The sequence below is a fragment of the Urocampus carinirostris genome, chromosome 4 (assembly GCF_059441175.1).
Source record: "Urocampus carinirostris isolate Australia breed hairy pipefish chromosome 4, RoL_Ucar_1.0, whole genome shotgun sequence".
Classification (NCBI taxonomy): Eukaryota; Metazoa; Chordata; class Actinopteri; order Syngnathiformes; family Syngnathidae; genus Urocampus; species Urocampus carinirostris.
In genome coordinates, this window is record NC_142352.1 from 46,204,058 (window position 1) to 46,225,278 (window position 21,221).

Sequence of the window (21,221 nt, forward strand, 5' to 3'; positions counted from 1 at the left end):
TTCTGAATACACTTTTTGAGTTAAAAAAACACCCTTTTTTACAGCAATTCGAAACTAACTACTTTGAGTTTGGCTCTTTCACATTGTTGCAGTAGTCAGCTGTTTCTACACTGTAGTGGTTTTCGCATTCACCTCAAACTAGAAAGGTCACCGATTCGATACCAGGTTTCTAACAATAACAACTGGTGTCACTTTCTAGCTGATCATATTCTGCCTTTTGTTAGTTTTCGAAACTACCCAACTACTTTGTTTGTGGCGCTTTCATAGTGAAACAACAGTCAGCTGTTTCCAAATTAGGGTGATGATCACATTTGCCTCACAGGAGAAAGGTCCCTGATTTGGCACTGGGTGGAAGCATCCCATTGGTTTCACATTTGAACTGAAAAAATGAGTTTTTCGGAACAATTCTTAACTACCTGATCAATTTGTCTGTGGCTCTTTCATATTTTTGACATATCAGCTGTTTCCATAGTGTAGTGGTTATCACGATTGCCTCACACGCGATAGGTCCCTGGTTCGAAACCAGGTGGAAACATTCTGAATACCCTTTTTGATTTAAAAAAAACACCCTTTTTTACAGCAATTCGAAACTAACTACTTTGAGTTTGGCTCTTTCACATTGTTGCAGTAGTCAGCTGTTTCTACACTGTAGTGGTTTTCACATTCACCTCAAACTAGAAAGGTCACCGATTCGATACCAGGTTTCTAACAATAACAACTGGTGTCACCTTCTAGCTGATCATATTCTGCCTTTTGTTAGTTTTCGAAACTACCCAACTACTTTGTTTGTGGCGCTTTCATAGTGAAACGACAGTCAGTTGTTTCCAAATTAGGGCGATGATATCATTTGCCTCACAGGAGAAAGGTCCCTGATTTGGCACTGGGTGGAAGCATCCCATTGGTTTCACATTTGAACTGAAAAAATGAGTTTTTCGGAACGATTCTTAACTACCTGATCAATTTGTCTGTGGCTCTTTCATATTTTTGACATATCAGCTGTTTCCATAGTGTAGTGGTTATCACGATCGCCTCACGCGCACTAGGTCCCTGGTTCGAAACCAGGTGGAAACATTCTGAATACCCTTTTTGATTTAAAAAAAACACCCTTTTTTACAGCGATTCGAAATTAACTATTTTGATTTTTGGCTCTTTCATATTGTTGCAGCAGTCAGCTGTTTCTACACTGTAGTGGTTATCACATTCACCTTAAACTAGAAAGGTCACCGATTCGATACCAGGTTGCAACAATAACCACTGGTGTCACCTTCTAGCTGATCATATTCTGCCTTTTGTTAGTTTTCGAAACTACCCAACTACTATGTTTGTGGCGCTTTCATAGTGAAACAACAGTCAGCTGTTTCCAAATTAGGGTGATGATCACATTTGCCTCACAGGAGAAAGGTCCCTGATTTGGCACTGGGTGGAAGCATCCCATTGGTTTCACATTTGAACTGAAAAAATGAGTTTTTCGGAACGATTCTTAACTACCTGATCAATTTGTCTGTGGCTCTTTCATATTTTTGACATATCAGCTGTTTCCATAGTGAAGTGGTTATCATGATCGCCTCACACGCATTAGGTCCCTGGTTTGAAACCAGGTGGAAACATTCTGAATACCCTTTTTTATTTAAAAAAAACTCCCTTTTTTACAGCGATTCGAAATTAACTTTTTGAGTTTGGCTCTTTCATATTGTTGCAGCAGTCAGCTGTTTCTACACTGTAGTGGTTATCACATTCACCTTAAACTAGAAAGGTCACCGATTCGATACCAGGTTGCAACAATAACCACTGGTGTCACCTTCTAGCTGATCATATTCTGCCTTTTGTTAGTTTTCGAAACTACCCAACTACTATGTTGTGGCGCTTTCATAGTGAAACAACAGTCAGCTGTTTCCAAATTAGGGTGATGATCACATTTGCCTCACAGGAGAAAGGTCCCTGATTTGGCACTGGGTGGAAGCATCCCATTGGTTTCACATTTGAACTGAAAAAATGAGTTTTTCGGAACGATTCTTAACTACCTGATCAATTTGTCTGTGGCTCTTTCATATTTTTGACATATCAGCTGTTTCCATAGTGTAGTGGTTATCACGATCGCTTCACACGCGATAGGTCCCTGGTTCGAAACCAGGTGGAAACATTCTGAATAACCTTTTTTATTTAAAAAAAACTCCCTTTTTTACAGCGATTCGAAATTAACTATTTTGAGTTTGGCTCTTTCATATTGTTGCAGCAGTCAGCTGTTTCTACACTGTAGTGGTTATCACATTCACCTTAAACTAGAAAGGTCACCGATTCGATACCAGGTTGCAACAATAACCACTGGTGTCACCTTCTAGCTGATCATATTCTGCCTTTTGTTAGTTTTCGAAACTACCCAACTACTTTGTTTGTGGCGCTTTCATAGTGAAACAACAGTCAGCTGTTTCCAAATTAGGGTGATGATATCATTTGCCTCACAGGAGAAAGGTCCCTGATTTGGCACTGGGTGGAAGCATCCCATTGGTTTCACATTTGAACTGAAAAAATGAGTTTTTCGGAACGATTCTTAACTACCTGATCAATTTGTCTGTGGCTCTTTCATATTTTTTACATATCAGCTGTTTCCATAGTGTAGTGGTTATCACACTCGCCTAACACGCGATAGGTCCCTGGTTCGAAACCAGGTGGAAATATTCTGAATACACTTTTTGAGTTAAAAAAACACCCTTTTTTACAGCAATTCGAAACTAACTACTTTGAGTTTGGCTCTTTCACATTGTTGCAGTAGTCAGCTGTTTCTACACTGTAGTGGTTTTCGCATTCACCTCAAACTAGAAAGGTCACCGATTCGATACCAGGTTTCTAACAATAACAACTGGTGTCACTTTCTAGCTGATCATATTCTGCCTTTTGTTAGTTTTCGAAACTACCCAACTACTTTGTTTGTGGCGCTTTTATAGTGAAACAACAGTCAGCTGTTTCCAAATTAGGGTGATGATCACATTTGCCTCACAGGAGAAAGGTCCCTGATTTGGCACTGGGTGGAAGCATCCCATTGGTTTCACATTTGAACTGAAAAAATGAGTTTTTCGGAACAATTCTTAACTACCTGATCAATTTGTCTGTGGCTCTTTCATATTTTTGACATATCAGCTGTTTCCATAGTATAGTGGTTATCACGATCGCCTCACACGCGATAGGTCCCTGGTTTGAAACCAGGTGGAAACATTCTGAATACTCTTTTTGATTTAAAAAAAACACCCTTTTTTACAGCGATTCGAAATTAACTATTTTGAGTTTGGCTCTTTCATATTGTTGCAGCAGTCAGCTGTTTCTACACTGTAGTGGTTATCACATTCACCTTAAACTAGAAAGGTCACCGATTCGATACCAGGTTGCAACAATAACCACTGGTGTCACCTTCTAGCTGATCATATTCTGCCTTTTGTTAGTTTTCGAAACTACCCAACTACTATGTTTGTGGCGCTTTCATAGTGAAACAACAGTCAGCTGTTTCCATATTAGGGTGATGATCACATTTGCCTCACAGGAGAAAGGTCCCTGATTTGGCACTGGGTGGAAGCATCCCATTGGTTTCACATTTGAACTGAAAAAATGAGTTTTTCGGAACGATTCTTAACTACCTGATCAATTTGTCTGTGGCTCTTTCATATTTTTGACATATCAGCTGTTTCCATAGTGTAGTGGTTATCATGATCGCCTCACACGCATTAGGTCCCTGGTTTGAAACCAGGTGGAAACATTCTGAATACCCTTTTTTATTTAAAAAAAACTCCCTTTTTTACAGCAATTCGAAACTAACTACTTTGAGTTTGGCTCTTTCACATTGTTGCAGTAGTCAGCTGTTTCTACACTGTAGTGGTTTTCACATTCACCTCAAACTAGAAAGGTCACTGATTCGATACCAGGTTTCTAACAATAACTGGTGTCACCTTCTAGCTGATCATATTCTGCCTTTTGTTAGTTTTCGAAACTACCCAACTACTTTGTTTGTGGCGCTTTCATAGTGAAACAACAGTCAGCTGTTTCCAAATTAGGGTGATGATATCATTTGCCTCACAGGAGAAAGGTCCCTGATTTGGCACTGCGTGGAAGCATCCCATTGGTTTCACATTTGAACTGAAAAAATGAGTTTTTCGGAACGATTCTTAACTACCTGATCAATTTGTCTGTGGCTCTTTCATATTTTTGACATATCAGCTGTTTCCATAGTGTAGCGGTTATCACACTCGCCTAACACGCGATAGGTCCCTGGTTCGAAACCAGTTGGAAATATTCTGAATACACTTTTTGATTTAAAAAAAACACCCTTTTTTACAGCAATTCGAAACTAACTACTTTGAGTTTGGCTCTTTCACATTGTTGCAGTAGTCAGCTGTTTCTACACTGTAGAGGTTTTTGCATTCACCTCAAACTAGAAAGGTCACCGATTCGATACCAGGTTTCTAACAATAATAACTGGTGTCACTTTCTAGCTGATCATATTCTGCCTTTTGTTAGTTTTCGAAAATACCCAACTACTTTGTTTGCGGCGCTTTCATAGTGAAACAACAGTCAGCTGTTTCCAAATTAGGGTGATGATATCATTTGCCTCACAGGAGAAAGGTCCCTGATTTGGCACTGGGTGGAAGCATCCCATTGGTTTCACATTTGAACTGAAAAAATGAGTTTTTCGGAACGATTCTTAACTACCTGATCAATTTGTCTGTGGCTCTTTCATATTTTTGACATATCAGCTGTTTCCATAGTGTAGTGGTTATCACGATCGCCTAACACGCGATAGGTCCCTGGTTCGAAACCAGGTGGAAACATTCTGAATACCCTTTTTGATTTTAAAAAAACACCCTTTTTTACAGCAATTCAAAACTAACTACTTTGAGTTTGGCTCTATCACATTGTTGCAGTAGTCAGCTGTTTCTACACTGTAGTGGTTTTCGCATTCACCTCAAACTAGAAAGGTCACCGATTCGATACCAGGTTTCTAACAATAACAACTGGTGTCACTTTCTAGCTGATCATATTCTGCCTTTTGTTAGTTTTCGAAAATACCCAACTACTTTGTTTGTGGCGCTTTCATAGTGAAACAACAGTCAGCTGTTTCCCAATTAGGGTGATGATCACATTTGCCTCACAGGAGAAAGGTCACTGATTTGGGATTGGGTGGAAGCATCCCATTGGTTTCACATTTGAACTGAAAAAATGAATTTTTCGGAACAATTCTTAACTACCTGATCAATTTGTCTGTGGCTCTTTCATATTTTTGACATATCAGCTGTTTCCATAGTGTAGTGGTTATCACGATTTGCCTCACACGCGATAGGTCACTGGTTCGAAACCAGGTGGAAACATTCTGAATACCCTTTTTGATTTAAAAAAAAACACCCTTTTTTACAGCAAATCGAAACTAACTACTTTGAGTTTGGCTCTTTCACATTGTTGCAGTAGTCAGCTGTTTCTACACTGTAGAGGTTTTTGCATTCACCTCAAACTAGAAAGGTCACCGATTCGATACCAGGTTTCTAACAATAACAACTGGTGTCACTTTCTAGCTGATCATATTCTGCCTTTTGTTAGTTTTCGAAAATACCCAACTACTTTGTTTGTGGCGCTTTCATAGTGAAACAACAGTCAGCTGTTTCCCAATTAGGGTGATGATCACATTTGCCTCACAGGAGAAAGGTCACTGATTTGGGATTGGGTGGAAGCATCCCATTGGTTTCACATTTGAACTGAAAATATGAGTTTTTCGGAACGATTCTCAACTACCTGATCAATTTGTCTGTGGCTCTTTCATATTTTTGACATATCAGCTGTTTCCATAGTGTAGTGGTTATCACGAACGCCTCACACGCGATAGGTCCCTGGTTCGAAACCAAGTGGAAACATTCTGAATAACCTTTTTTATTTAAAAAAAACTCCCTTTTTTACAGCGATTCGAAATTAACTATTTTGAGTTTGGCTCTTTCACATTGTTGCAGTAGTCAGCTGTTTCTACACTGTAGTGGTTTTTGCATTCACCTCAAACTAGAAAGGTCACTGATTCAATACCAGGTTTCTAACAATAACAACTGGTGTCACTTTCTAGCTGATCATATTCTGCCTTTTGTTAGTTTTCGAAACTACCCAACTACTTTGTTTGTGGCGCTTTCATAGTGAAACAACAGTTAGCTGTTTCCAAATTAGGGTGATGATATCATTTGCCTCACAGGAGAAAGGTCCCTGATTTGGCACTGGGTGGAAGCATCCCATTGGTTTCACATTTGAACTGAAAAAATGAGTTTTTCGGAACGATTCTTAACTACCTGATCAATTTGTCTGTGGCTCTTTCATGTTTTTGACATATCAGCTGTTTCCATAGTGTAGTGGTTATCGCGACCGCCTCACACGCGATAGGTCCCTGGTTCGAAACCAGGTGGAAACATTCTGAATACCCTTTTTGATTTAAAAAAAACACCCTTTTTTACAGCAATTCGAAACTAACTACTTTGAGTTTGGCTCTTTCACATTGTTGCAGTAGTCAGCTGTTTCTACACTGTAGTGATTTTTGCATTCACCTCAAACTAGAAAGGTCACCGATTCGATACCAGGTTTCTAACAATAACAACTGGTGTCACCTTCTAGCTGATCATATTCTGCCTTTTGTTAGTTTTCGAAACTACCCAACTACTTTGTTTGTGGCGCTTTCATAGTGAAACAACAGTCAGTTGTTTCCAAATTAGGGCGATGATATCATTTGCCTCACAGGAGAAAGGTCCCTGATTTGGCACTGGGTGGAAGCATCCCATTGGTTTCACATTTGAACTGAAAAAATGAGTTTTTCGGAACGATTCTTAACTACCTGATCAATTTGTCTGTGGCTCTTTCATATATTTGACATATCAGCTGTTTCCATAGTGTAGTGGTTATCACGGTCGCCTCACACGCGATAGGTCCCTGGTTCGAAACCAGGTGGAAACATTTTGAATACCATTTTTGATTTAAAAAAACACCCTTTTTTACAGCAATTCAAAACTAACTACTTTGGGTTTGGCTCTTTCACATTGTTGCAGTAGTCAGCTGTTTCTACACTGTAGTGGTTTTCACATTCACCTCAAACTAGAAAGGTCACCGATTCGATACCAGGTTTCTAACAATAACAACTGGTGTCACCTTCTAGCTGATCATATTCTGCCTTTTGTTAGTTTTCGAAACTACCCAACTACTTTGTTTGTGGCGCTTTCATAGTGAAACAACAGTCAGCTGTTTCCAAATTAGGGTGATGATCACATTTGCCTCACAGGAGAAAGGTCCCTGATTTGGCACTGGGTGGAAGCATCCCATTGGTTTCACATTTGAACTGAAAAAATGAGTTTTTCGGAACAATTCCTAACTACCTGATCAATTTGTCTGTGGCTCTTTCATATTTTTGACATATCAGCTGTTTCCATAGTGTAGTGGTTATCACGATCGCCTCACACGCGATAGGTCCCTGGTTCGAAACCAGGTGGAAACATTCTGAATACCCTTTTTGATTTAAAAAAAACACCCTTTTTTACAGCGATTCGAAATTAACTATTTTGAGTTTGGCTCTTTCATATTGTTGCAGCAGTCAGCTGTTTCTACACTGTAGTGGTTATCACATTCACCTTAAACTAGAAAGGTCACCGATTCGATACCAGGTTGCAACAATAACCACTGGTGTCACCTTCTAGCTGATCATATTCTGCCTTTTGTTAGTTTTCGAAACTACCCAACTACTATGTTTGTGGCGCTTTCATAGTGAAACAACAGTCAGCTGTTTCCAAATTAGGGTGATGATCACATTTGCCTCACAGGAGAAAGGTCCCTGATTTGGCACTGGGTGGAAGCATCCCATTGGTTTCACATTTGAACTGAAAAAATGAGTTTTTCGGAACGATTCTTAACTACCTGATCAATTTGTCTGTGGCTCTTTCATATTTTTGACACATCAGCTGTTTCCATAGTGTAGTGGTTATCACGATCGCCTCACACGCATTAGGTCCCTGGTTTGAAACCAGGTGGAAACATTCTGAATACCCTTTTTTATTTAAAAAAAACTCCCTTTTTTACAGCGATTCGAAATTAACTTTTTGAGTTTGGCTCTTTCATATTGTTGCAGCAGTCAGCTGTTTCTACACTGTAGTGGTTATCACATTCACCTTAAACTAGAAAGGTCACCGATTCGATACCAGGTTGCAACAATAACCACTGGTGTCACCTTCTAGCTGATCATATTCTGCCTTTTGTTAGTTTTCGAAACTACCCAACTACTATGTTTGTGGCGCTTTCATAGTGAAACAACAGTCAGCTGTTTCCAAATTAGGGTGATGATCACATTTGCCTCACAGGAGAAAGGTCCCTGATTTGGCACTGGGTGGAAGCATCCCATTGGTTTCACATTTGAACTGAAAAAATTAGTTTTTCGGAACGATTCTTAACTACCTGATCAATTTGTCTGTGGCTCTTTCATATTTTTGACATATCAGCTGTTTCCATAGTGAAGTGGTTATCATGATCGCCTCACACGCATTAGGTCCCTGGTTTGAAACCAGGTGGAAACATTCTGAATACCCTTTTTTATTTAAAAAAAACTCCCTTTTTTACAGCGATTCGAAATTAACTTTTTGAGTTTGGCTCTTTCATATTGTTGCAGCAGTCAGCTGTTTCTACACTGTAGTGGTTATCACATTCACCTTAAACTAGAAAGGTCACCGATTCGATACCAGGTTGCAACAATAACCACTGGTGTCACCTTCTAGCTGATCATATTCTGCCTTTTGTTAGTTTTCGAAACTACCCAACTACTATGTTGTGGCGCTTTCATAGTGAAACAACAGTCAGCTGTTTCCAAATTAGGGTGATGATCACATTTGCCTCACAGGAGAAAGGTCCCTGATTTGGCACTGGGTGGAAGCATCCCATTGGTTTCACATTTGAACTGAAAAAATGAGTTTTTCGGAACGATTCTTAACTACCTGATCAATTTGTCTGTGGCTCTTTCATATTTTTGACATATCAGCTGTTTCCATAGTGTAGTGGTTATCACGATCGCCTCACACGCGATAGGTCCCTGGTTCGAAACCAGGTGGAAACATTCTGAATAACCTTTTTTATTTAAAAAAAACTCCCTTTTTTACAGCGATTCGAAATTAACTATTTTGAGTTTGGCTCTTTCATATTGTTGCAGCAGTCAGCTGTTTCTACACTGTAGTGGTTATCACATTCCCCTTAAACTAGAAAGGTCACCGATTCGATACCAGGTTGCAACAATAACCACTGGTGTCACCTTCTAGCTGATCATATTCTGCCTTTTGTTAGTTTTCGAAACTACCCAACTACTTTGTTTGTGGCGCTTTCATAGTGAAACAACAGTCAGTTGTTTCCAAATTAGGGTGATGATATCATTTGCCTCACAGGAGAAAGGTCCCTGATTTGGCACTGGGTGGAAGCATCCCATTGGTTTCACATTTGAACTGAAAAAATGAGTTTTTCGGAACGATTCTTAACTACCTGATCAATTTGTCTGTGGCTCTTTCATATTTTTGACATAACAGCTGTTTCCATAGTGTAGTGGTTATCACGATCGCCTCACACGCGATAGGTCCCTGGTTCGAAACCAGGTGGAAACATTCTGAATACCCTTATTGATTTAAAAAAACACCCTTTTTTACAGCAATTCAAAACTAACCACTTTGGGTTTGGCTCTTTCACATTGTTGCAGTAGTCAGCTGTTTCTACACTGTAGTGGTTTTCACATTCACCTCAAACTAGAAAGGTCACCGATTCGATACCAGGTTTCTAACAATAACAACTGGTGTCACCTTCTAGCTGATCATATTCTGCCTTTTGTTAGTTTTCGAAACTACCCAACTACTTTGTTTTTGGCGCTTTCATAGTGAAACAACAGTCAGCTGTTTCCAAATTAGGGTGATGATATCATTTGCCTCACAGGAGAAAGGTCCCTGATTTGGCACTGGGTGGAAGCATCCCATTGGTTTCACATTTGAACTGAAAAAATGAGTTTTTCGGAACGATTCTTAACTACCTGATCAATTTGTCTGTGGCTCTTTCATATTTTTGACAAGTCAGCTGTTTCCATAGTGTAGTTGTTATCACACTCGCCTAACACGCGATAGGTCCCTGGTTCGAAACCAGGTGGAAATATTCTGAATACACTTTTTGAGTTAAAAAAACACCCTTTTTTACAGCAATTTGAAACTAACTACTTTGAGTTTGGCTCTTTCACATTGTTGCAGTAGTCAGCTGTTTCTACACTGTAGTGGTTTTCGCATTCACCTCAAACTAGAAAGGTCACCGATTCGATACCAGGTTTCTAACAATAACAACTGGTGTCACTTTCTAGCTGATCATATTCTGCCTTTTGTTAGTTTTCGAAACTACCCAACTACTTTCTTTGTGGCGCTTTCATAGTGAAACAACAGTCAGCTGTTTCCAAATTAGGGTGATGATCACATTTGCCTCACAGGAGAAAGGTCCCTGATTTGGCACTGGGTGGAAGCATCCCATTGGTTTCACATTTGAACTGAAAAAATGAGTTTTTCGGAACGATTCTTAACTACCTGATCAATTTGTCTGTGGCTCTTTCATATTTTCAACATATCAGCTGTTTGCATAGTGTAGTGGTTATCACACTCACCTAACACGCGATAGGTCCCTGGTTCGAAACCAGGTGGAAACATTCTGAATACACTTTTTGAGTTAAAAAAACACCCTTTTTTACAGCAATTCGAAACTAACTACTTTGAGTTTGGCTCTTTCACATTGTTGCAGTAGTCAGCTGTTTCTACACTGTAGTGGTTTTCACATTCACCTTAAACTAGAAAGTTCCTTGATTCGATACCAGGTTGCAACCAAAACCACTGGTGTCACCTTCTAGCTGATCATTTTCTGCCATTTGTAAGTTTTCGAAACTACCCAACTACTATGTTTGTGGCGCTTTCATAGTGAAACAACAGTCAGCTGTTTCCAAATGTGTAAAACTGGAGTGTCATGCCCAATTTCGTTGTCACAATATGTTAACCCATTTTGTAACAATGACAATAAAGGTATATTCTATTCTATTCTATTCTATTCTATTCTATATTCTGCCTTTTGTGAGTTTTCGAAACTACCCAACTACTATGTTTGTGGCGCTTTCATAGTGAAACAACAATCAGCTGTTTCCAAATTAGGGTGATGATCACATTTGCCTCACAGGAAAAAGGTCCCTGATTTGGCACTGGGTTTCATTGGTTTCACTTTTGAACTGAAAAAATGAGTTTTTCGGAACAATTCTTAACTACCTGATCAATTTGTCTGTGGCTCTTTCATATTATTGACATATCAGCTGTTTCCATAGTGTAGTGGTTATCACGATCGCCTCACACGCGATAGGTCCCTGATTCGAAACCAGGTGGAGACATTCTGAATACCCTTTTTGATTTAAAAAAAAACACCCTTTTTTACAGCGATTCGAAACTAACTACTTTGAGTTTGCCTCTTTCACATTGTTGCAGTAGTCAGCTGTTTCTACACTGTAGTGGTTAACACATTCACCTTAAACTAGAAAGGTCACCGATTCGATACCAGGTTGCAACAATAACCACTGGTGTCACCTTCTAGCTGATCATATTCTGCCTTTTGTTGGTTTTCGAAACTACCCAACTACTTTGTTTGTGGCGCATTCATAGTGAAACAACAGTCAGCTGTTTCCAAATTAGGGTGATGATCACATTGGCCTCACAGGAGAAAGGTCCCTGATTTGGTTTTGGGTGGAAGCATCCCATTGGTTTCACATTTGAACTGAAAAAATGAGTTTTTCGGAACGATTCTTAACTACCTGATCAATTTGTCTGTGGCTCTTTCATATTTTTGACATAACAGCTGTTTCCATAGTGTAGTGGTTATCACACTCGCCTAACACGCGATAGGTCCCTGGTTCGAAACCAGGTGGAAACATTCTGAATACCCTTATTGATTTAAAAAAACACCATTTTTTACAGCAATTCAAAACTAACTACTTTGGGTTTGGCTCTTTCACATTGTTGCAGTAGTCAGCTGTTTCTACACTGTAGTGGTTTTCACATTCACCTCAAACTAGAAAGGTCACCGATTCGATACCAGGTTTCTAACAATAACAACTGGTGTCACCTTCTAGCTGATCATATTCTGCCTTTTGTTAGTTTTTGAAACTACCCAACTACTTTGTTTTTGGCGCTTTCATAGTGAAACAACAGTCAGCTGTTTCCAAATTAGGGTGATGATATCATTTGCCTCACAGGAGAAAGGTCCCTGATTTGGCACTGGGTGGAAGCATCCCATTGGTTTCACATTTGAACTGAAAAAATGAGTTTTTCGGAACGATTCTTAACTACCTGATCAATTTGTCTGTGGCTCTTTCATATTTTTGACAAGTCAGCTGTTTCCATAGTGTAGTGATTATCACACTCGCCTAACACGCGATAGGTCCCTGGTTCGAAACGAGGTGGAAATATTCTGAATACACTTTTTGAGTTAAAAAAACACCCTTTTTTACAGCAATTTGAAACTAACTACTTTGAGTTTGGCTCTTTCACATTGTTGGAGTAGTCAGCTGTTTCTACACTGTAGTGGTTTTCGCATTCACCTCAAACTAGAAAGGTCACCGATTCGATACCAGGTTTCTAACAATAACAACTGGTGTCACTTTCTAGCTGATCATATTCTGCCTTTTGTTAGTTTTCGAAACTACCCAACTACTTTGTTTGTGGCGCTTTCATAGTGAAACAACAGTCAGCTGTTTCCAAATTAGGGTGATGATCACATTTGCCTCACAGGAGAAAGGTCCCTGATTTGGCACTGGGTGGAAGCATCCCATTGGTTTCACATTTGAACTGAAAAAATGAGTTTTTCGGAACGATTCTTAACTACCTGATCAATTTGTCTGTGGCTCTTTCATATTTTTGACATATCAGCTGTTTCCATAGTGTAGTGGTTATCACACTCGCTAAACACGCGATAGGTCCCTGGTTTGAAACCAGATGGAAACATTCTGAATACACTTTTTGATTTAAAAAAAACACCCTTTTTTACAGCAATTCGAAACTAACTACTTTGAGTTTGGCTCTTTCACATTGTTGCAGTAGTCAGCTGTTTCTACACTGTAGAGGTTTTTGCATTCACCTCAAACTAGAAAGGTCACCGATTCGATACCAGGTTTCTAACAATAACAACTGGTGTCACTTTCTAGCTGATCATATTCTGCCTTTGGTTAGTTTTCGAAACTACCCAACTACTTTGTTTGTGGCGCTTTCATAGTGAAACAACAGTCAGCTGTTTCCAAATTAGGGTGATGATATCATTTGCCTCACAGGAGAAAGGTCCCTGATTTGGCACTGGGTGGAAGCATCCCATTGGTTTCACATTTGAACTGAAAAAATGAGTTTTTCGGAACGATTCTTAACTACCTGATCAATTTGTCTGTGGCTCTTTCATATTTTTGACATAACAGCTGTTTCCATAGTGTAGTGGTTATCACACTCGCCTAACACGCGATAGGTCCCTGGTTCGAAACCAGGTGGAAACATTCTGAATACCCTTATTGATTTAAAAAAACACCCTTTTTTACAGCAATTCGAAACTAACTACTTTGAGTTTGGCTCTTTCACATTGTTGCAGTAGTCAGCTGTTTCTACACTGTAGTGGTTTTCACATTCACCTTAAACTAGAAAGTTCCTTGATTCGATACCAGGTTGCAACCAAAACCACTGGTGTCACCTTCTAGCTGATCATTTTCTGCCATTTGTAAGTTTTCGAAACTACCCAACTACTATGTTTGTGGCGCTTTCATAGTGAAACAACAGTCAGCTGTTTCCAAATGTGTAAAACTGGAGTGTCATGCCCAATTTCGTTGTCACAATATGTTAACCCATTTTGTAACAATGACAATAAAGGTATATTCTATTCTATTCTATTCTATTCTATTCTATATTCTGCCTTTTGTGAGTTTTCGAAACTACCCAACTACTATGTTTGTGGCGCTTTCATAGTGAAACAACAATCAGCTGTTTCCAAATTAGGGTGATGATCACATTTGCCTCACAGGAAAAAGGTCCCTGATTTGGCACTGGGTTTCATTGGTTTCACTTTTGAACTGAAAAAATGAGTTTTTCGGAACAATTCTTAACTACCTGATCAATTTGTCTGTGGCTCTTTCATATTATTGAGATATCAGCTGTTTCCATAGTGTAGTGGTTATCACGATCGCCTCACACGCGATAGGTCCCTGATTCGAAACCAGGTGGAGACATTCTGAATACCCTTTTTGATTTAAAAAAAAACACCCTTTTTTACAGCGATTCGAAACTAACTACTTTGAGTTTGGCTCTTTCATATTGTTGCAGCAGTCAGCTGTTTCTACACTGTAGTGGTTAACACATTCACCTTAAACTAGAAAGGTCACCGATTCGATACCAGGTTGCAACAATAACCACTGGTGTCACCTTCTAGCTGATCATATTCTGCCTTTTGTTGGTTTTCGAAACTACCCAACTACTTTGTTTGTGGCGCATTCATAGTGAAACAACAGTCAGCTGTTTCCAAATTAGGGTGATGATCACATTGGCCTCACAGGAGAAAGGTCCCTGATTTGGTTTTGGGTGGAAGCATCCCATTGGTTTCACATTTGAACTGAAAAAATGAGTTTTTCGGAACGATTCTTAACTACCTGATCAATTTGTCTGTGGCTCTTTCATATTTTTGACATAACAGCTGTTTCCATAGTGTAGTGGTTATCACACTCGCCTAACACGCGATAGGTCCCTGGTTCGAAACCAGGTGGAAACATTCTGAATACCCTTATTGATTTAAAAAAACACCATTTTTTACAGCAATTCAAAACTAACTACTTTGGGTTTGGCTCTTTCACATTGTTGCAGTAGTCAGCTGTTTCTACACTGTAGTGGTTTTCACATTCACCTCAAACTAGAAAGGTCACCGATTCGATACCAGGTTTCTAACAATAACAACTGGTGTCACCTTCTAGCTGATCATATTCTGCCTTTTGTTAGTTTTCGAAACTACCCAACTACTTTGTTTTTGGCGCTTTCATAGTGAAACAACAGTCAGCTGTTTCCAAATTAGGGTGATGATATCATTTGCCTCACAGGAGAAAGGTCCCTGATTTGGCACTGGGTGGAAGCATCCCATTGGTTTCACATTTGAACTGAAAAAATGAGTTTTTCGGAACGATTCTTAACTACCTGATCAATTTGTCTGTGGCTCTTTCATATTTTTGACAAGTCAGCTGTTTCCATAGTGTAGTGATTATCACACTCGCCTAACACGCGATAGGTCCCTGGTTCGAAACGAGGTGGAAATATTCTGAATACACTTTTTGAGTTAAAAAAACACCCTTTTTTACAGCAATTTGAAACTAACTACTTTGAGTTTGGCTCTTTCACATTGTTGGAGTAGTCAGCTGTTTCTACACTGTAGTGGTTTTCGCATTCACCTCAAACTAGAAAGGTCACCGATTCGATACCAGGTTTCTAACAATAACAACTGGTGTCACTTTCTAGCTGATCATATTCTGCCTTTTGTTAGTTTTCGAAACTACCCAACTACTTTGTTTGTGGCGCTTTCATAGTGAAACAACAGTCAGCTGTTTCCAAATTAGGGTGATGATCACATTTGCCTCACAGGAGAAAGGTCCCTGATTTGGCACTGGGTGGAAGCATCCCATTGGTTTCACATTTGAACTGAAAAAATGAGTTTTTCGGAACGATTCTTAACTACCTGATCAATTTGTCTGTGGCTCTTTCATATTTTTGACATATCAGCTGTTTCCATAGTGTAGTGGTTATCACACTGGCTAAACACGCGATAGGTCCCTGGTTTGAAACCAGATGGAAACATTCTGAATACACTTTTTGATTTAAAAAAAACACCCTTTTTTACAGCAATTCGAAACTAACTACTTTGAGTTTGGCTCTTTCACATTGTTGCAGTAGTCAGCTGTTTCTACACTGTAGAGGTTTTTGCATTCACCTCAAACTAGAAAGGTCACCGATTCGATACCAGGTTTCTAACAATAACAACTGGTGTCACTTTCTAGCTGATCATATTCTGCCTTTGGTTAGTTTTCGAAACTACCCAACTACTTTGTTTGTGGCGCTTTCATAGTGAAACAACAGTCAGCTGTTTCCAAATTAGGGTGATGATATCATTTGCCTCACAGGAGAAAGGTCCCTGATTTGGCACTGGGTGGAAGCATCCCATTGGTTTCACATTTGAACTGAAAAAATGAGTTTTTCGGAACGATTCTTAACTACCTGATCAATTTGTCTGTGGCTCTTTCATATTTTTGACATATCAGCTGTTTCCATAGTGTAGTGGTTATCACACTCGCTAAACACGCGATAGGTCCCTGGTTTGAAACCAGATGGAAACATTCTGAATACACTTTTTGAGTTAAAAAAACACCCTTTTTTACAGCAATTCGAAACTAACTACTTTGAGTTTGGCTCTTTCACATTGTTGCAGTAGTCAGCTGTTTCTACACTGTAGTGGTTTTCACATTCACCTTAAACTAGAAAGTTCCTTGATTCGATACCAGGTTGCAACCAAAACCACTGGTGTCACCTTCTAGCTGATCATTTTCTGCCATTTGTAAGTTTTCGAAACTACCCAACTACTATGTTTGTGGCGCTTTCATAGTGAAACAACAGTCAGCTGTTTCCAAATGTGTAAAACTGGAGTGTCATGCCCAATTTCGTTGTCACAATATGTTAACCCATTTTGTAACAATGACAATAAAGGTATATTCTAATCTATTCTTTTCTATTCTATATTCTGCCTTTTGTGAGTTTTCGAAACTACCCAACTACTATGTTTGTGGCGCTTTCATAGTGAAACAACAATCAGCTGTTTCCAAATTAGGGTGATGATCACATTTGCCTCACAGGAGAAAGGTCCCTGATTTGGCACTGGGTGGAAGCATCCCATTGGTTTCACTTTTGAACTGAAAAAATGAGTTTTTCGGAACAATTCTTAACTACCTGATCAATTTGTCTGTGGCTCTTTCATATTATTGACATATCAGCTGTTTCCATAGTGTAGTGGTTATCACGATCGCCTCACACGCGATAGGTCCCTGATTCGAAACCAGGTGGAGACATTCTGAATACCCTTTTTGATTTAAAAAAAAACACCCTTTTTTACAGCGTTTCGAAACTAACTACTTTGAGTTTGGCTATTTCACATTGTTGCAGTAGTCAGCTGTTTATACACTGTAGTGGTTATCACATTCACCTCAAACTAGAAAGGTCACCGATTCGACACTATGTTGCATAAAAACCACTGGTGTCACCTTCTAGCTGATCATATTGTGCCTTTTGTTAGTTTTCGAAACTACCCAACTACTTTGTTTGTGGTGCATTCATAGTGAAACAACAGTCAGCTGTTTCCAAATTAGGGTGATGATCACATTTGCCTTACAGGAGAAAGGTCCCTGATTTGGCACTGGGTGGAAGCATCCCATTGATTTCACATTTGAACTGAAAAAATGAGTTTTTCGGAACGATTCTTAACTACCTGATCAATTTGTCTGTGGCTCTTTCATATTTTTGACCTATCAGCTGTTTCCATAATGTAGTGGTTATCACACTCGCTTAACACGCGATAGGTCCCTGGTTTGAAACCAGGTGGAAACATTCTGAATACACTTTTTGAGTTAAAAAAACACCCTTTTTTTACAGCAATTCGAAACTAACTACTTTGAGTTTGGCTCTTTCACATTGTTGCAGTAGTCAGCTGTTTCTACACTGTAGTGGTTTTCACATTCACCTCAAACTAGAAAGGTCACTGATTCGATACCAGGTTTCTAACAATAACAACTGGTGTCACCTTCTAGCTGATCATATTCTGCCTTTTGTTAGTTTTCGAAACTACCCAACTACTTTGTTTGTGGCGCTTTCATAGTGAAACAACAGTCAGCTGTTTCCAAATTAGGGTGATGATATCATTTGCCTCACAGGAGAAAGGTCCCTGATTTGGCACTGGGTGGAAGCATCCCATTGGTTTCACATTTGAACTGAAAAAATGAGTTTTTCGGAACGATTCTTAACTACCTGATCAATTTGTCTGTGGCTCTTTCATATTTTTGACTCATCAGCTGTTTCCATAGTGTAGTGGTTATCACAATCGCCTTACACGCGATAGGTCCCTGGTTCGAAACCAGGTGGAAACAATCTGAATACCCTTATGATTTAAAAAAACACCCTTTTTTACAGCGATTCGAAACTAACTACTTTGAGTTTGGCTCTTTCATATTGTTGCAGCAGTCAGCTGTTTCTACACTGTAGAGGTTAACACATTCACCTTAAACTAGAAAGGTCACCGATTCGATACCAGGTTTCTAACAATAACAACTGGTGTCACCTTCTAGCTGATCATATTCTGCCTTTTGTTAGTTTTCGAAACTACCCAACTACTTTGTTTGTGGCGCTTTCATAGTGAAACAACAGTCAGCTGTTTCCCAATTAGGGTGATGATCACATTTGCCTCACAGGAGAAAGGTCCCTGATTTGGCACTGGGTGGAAGCATCCCATTGGTTTCACATTTGAACTGAAAAAATGAGTTTTTCGGAACGATTCTTAACTACCTGATCAATTTATCTGTGGCTCTTTCATATTTTTGAATTATCAGCTGTTTCCATAGTGTAGTGGTTATCGCACGTGCCTAACACGCGATAGGTCCCTGGTTCGAAACCAGGTGGAAACATTCTGAATACACTTTTTGAGTTAAAAAAAACACCCTTTTTTACAGCAATTCGAAACTAACTACTTTGAGTTTGGCTCTTTCACATTGTTGCAGTAGTCAGCTGTTTCTACACTGTAGTGGTTTTCACATTCACCTTAAACTAGAACGGTCACCGATTCGATACCAGGTTGCAACAATAACCACTGGTGTCACCTTCTAGCTGATCATATTGTGCCTTTTGTTAGTTTTTGAAACTACCCAATTACTTTGTTTGTGGCGCATTCATAGTGAAGCAACAGTCAGCTGTTTCTGAACTAGGCTGATGATCACATTTGCCTCACATGTGAAAGTTCCCTGATTTGGCACTCGGTGGAAGCATCAAGTTTGGTTTCACATTTGAACCGAAAAAAGGAGTTTTTCGGAACGATTCTTAACAACCTGATCAATTTGTCTGTGGCTCTTTCATATTTTGTCATATATCAGCTGTTTCTATAGTGTAGTGGTTATCACGGTTGGCTCACACGCGATAGGTCCCTGGTTCGAAAGCAGGTGGAAACACTCTGAATACCCTTTTTGATTTAAAAAAACTCCCTTTTTTACAGCGATTCAAAACTAACTACTTTGAGTTTGGCTCTTTCACATTGTTGCAGTAGTCAGCTGTTTCTACACTGTTGTGGTTTTCACATTCACCTTAAACTAGAAAGGTCACCGATTCGATACCAGGTTGCAACAATAACCACTGGTGTCACCTTCTAGCTGATCATATTCTGCCTTTTGTAAGTTTTCGAAACTTCCCAACTACTTTGTTTGTGGTGCTTTCATAGTGAAACAACAGTCAGCTGTTTCCGAATTAGGGTGATGATCACATTTGCCTCACAGGACAAAGGTCCCTGATTTGGGACTGGGTGGAAGCATCCCATTGGTTTCACTTTTGAACTGAAAAAATGAGTTTTTCTGAACAGTTCTTAACTACCTGATCAATTTGTCTGTGGCTCTTTCATATTATTGATATATCAGCTGTTTCCATAGTGTAGTGGTTATCACGATCGCCTCACACGCGATAGATCCCTGATTCAAAACCAGGTGGAAACATTCTGAATACCCTTTTTGATTTAAAAAAACTCCCTTTTTTACAGCGATTCGAAACTAACTACTTTGAGTTTGGCTCTTTCATTTGTTGCAGCAGTCAGCTGTTTCTACACTGTAGTGGTTTTCACATTCACCTTAAACTAGAACGGTCACCGATTCGATACCAGGTTGCAACAATAACCACTGGTGTCACCTTCTAGCTGATCATATTCTGCCTTTTGTAAGTTTTCGAAACTACCCAACTACTTTGTTTGTGGCGCTTTCATAGTGAAACAACAGTCAGCTGTTTCCGAATTAGGGTGATGATCACATTTGCCTCACAGGAGAAAGGTCCCTGATTTGGTACTGGGTGGAAGTATCCCATTAATTTCACATTTGAACTGAAAAAATGAGTTTTTCGGAACGATTCTTAACAACCTGATCAATTTGTCTGTGGCTCTTTCATATTTTGTCTCATATCAGCTGTTTTCATAGTGTAGTGGTTATCACGTTCGCCTCACACGCGATAGGTCCCTGATTCGAAACCAGGTGGAAACATTCTGAATACCCTTTTTGGTTTAAAAAAACTCCCTTTTTACAGCGATTCGAAACTAACTACTTTGAGTTTGTCTCTTTCATTTTGTTGCAGCAGTCAGCTGTTTCTACACTGTAGTGGTTAACACATTCACCTTAAACTAGAAAGGTCACCGATTCGATACCAGGTTGCAACAATAACCACTGGTGTCACCTTCTAGCTGATCATGTTGTGCCTTTTGTTAGTTTTCGAAACTACCCAACTACTTTGTTTGTGGCGCTTTCATAGTGAAACAACAGTCAGCTGTTTCCCAATTAGGGTGATGATCACATTTGCCTCACAGGAGAAAGGTCCCTGATTTGGTACTGGGTGGAAGCATCCCATTGGTTTTACATTTGAACCAAAAAAATGAGTTTTTCGGAACGATTCTTAACTACCTGATCAATTTGTCTGTCGCTCTTTTATTATTTTACTTATCAGCTGTTTCCGTAGTGTAGTGGTTATCACTATCGCCTCACACGCGATAGGTCCCTGGTTCGAAACCAGGTGGAAACATTCTGAATACCCTTTTTGATTTAAAAAAACACCCTTTTTTACAGCGTTTCGAAACTAACTACTTTGAGTTTGGCTCTTTCATATTGTTGCAGCAGTCAGCTGTTTCTACACTGTAGTGGTTATCACATTCACCTCAAACTAGAAAGGTCATCGATTCGATACCATGTTGCATAAAAACCACTGGTGTCACCTTCTAGCTGATCATTTTGTGCCTTTTGTTAGTTTTTGAAACTACCCAATTACTTTGTTTGTGGCGCATTCATAGTGAAGCAACAGTCAGCTGTTTCTGAACTAGGCTGATGATCACATTTGCCTCACATG

General features: G+C 39.4%; 13 non-coding genes across 13 annotated transcripts; all 13 read left to right on the forward strand.

The window, feature by feature from the left end:
- The first annotated feature begins 462 nt into the window (after window positions 1-462).
- On the forward strand, window positions 463-535 carry trnav-cac (transfer RNA valine (anticodon CAC)). Its single transcript has one exon. It is a non-coding gene; the product is annotated as a tRNA-Val (tRNA).
- Window positions 536-2,067: 1,532 nt separating this feature from the next.
- On the forward strand, window positions 2,068-2,140 carry trnav-cac (transfer RNA valine (anticodon CAC)). Its single transcript has one exon. It is a non-coding gene; the product is annotated as a tRNA-Val (tRNA).
- A 462-nt stretch (window positions 2,141-2,602) lies between these two features.
- Window positions 2,603-2,675, forward strand: trnav-aac (transfer RNA valine (anticodon AAC)). Its single transcript has one exon. It is a non-coding gene; the product is annotated as a tRNA-Val (tRNA).
- Window positions 2,676-4,741: 2,066 nt separating this feature from the next.
- Window positions 4,742-4,814, forward strand: trnav-aac (transfer RNA valine (anticodon AAC)). The gene has a single exon. It is a non-coding gene; the product is annotated as a tRNA-Val (tRNA).
- A 2,073-nt stretch (window positions 4,815-6,887) lies between these two features.
- On the forward strand, window positions 6,888-6,960 carry trnav-cac (transfer RNA valine (anticodon CAC)). Its single transcript has one exon. It is a non-coding gene; the product is annotated as a tRNA-Val (tRNA).
- A 462-nt stretch (window positions 6,961-7,422) lies between these two features.
- trnav-cac (transfer RNA valine (anticodon CAC)) lies at window positions 7,423-7,495 on the forward strand. The gene has a single exon. It is a non-coding gene; the product is annotated as a tRNA-Val (tRNA).
- A 1,529-nt stretch (window positions 7,496-9,024) lies between these two features.
- On the forward strand, window positions 9,025-9,097 carry trnav-cac (transfer RNA valine (anticodon CAC)). The gene has a single exon. It is a non-coding gene; the product is annotated as a tRNA-Val (tRNA).
- A 462-nt stretch (window positions 9,098-9,559) lies between these two features.
- On the forward strand, window positions 9,560-9,632 carry trnav-cac (transfer RNA valine (anticodon CAC)). Its single transcript has one exon. It is a non-coding gene; the product is annotated as a tRNA-Val (tRNA).
- Window positions 9,633-11,888: 2,256 nt separating this feature from the next.
- trnav-aac (transfer RNA valine (anticodon AAC)) lies at window positions 11,889-11,961 on the forward strand. Its single transcript has one exon. It is a non-coding gene; the product is annotated as a tRNA-Val (tRNA).
- Window positions 11,962-13,494: 1,533 nt separating this feature from the next.
- Window positions 13,495-13,567, forward strand: trnav-aac (transfer RNA valine (anticodon AAC)). Its single transcript has one exon. It is a non-coding gene; the product is annotated as a tRNA-Val (tRNA).
- A 1,186-nt stretch (window positions 13,568-14,753) lies between these two features.
- trnav-aac (transfer RNA valine (anticodon AAC)) lies at window positions 14,754-14,826 on the forward strand. Its single transcript has one exon. It is a non-coding gene; the product is annotated as a tRNA-Val (tRNA).
- Window positions 14,827-18,156: 3,330 nt separating this feature from the next.
- trnav-uac (transfer RNA valine (anticodon UAC)) lies at window positions 18,157-18,229 on the forward strand. Its single transcript has one exon. It is a non-coding gene; the product is annotated as a tRNA-Val (tRNA).
- Window positions 18,230-20,827: 2,598 nt separating this feature from the next.
- Window positions 20,828-20,900, forward strand: trnav-cac (transfer RNA valine (anticodon CAC)). The gene has a single exon. It is a non-coding gene; the product is annotated as a tRNA-Val (tRNA).
- The last annotated feature ends 321 nt before the right edge of the window (window positions 20,901-21,221 follow it).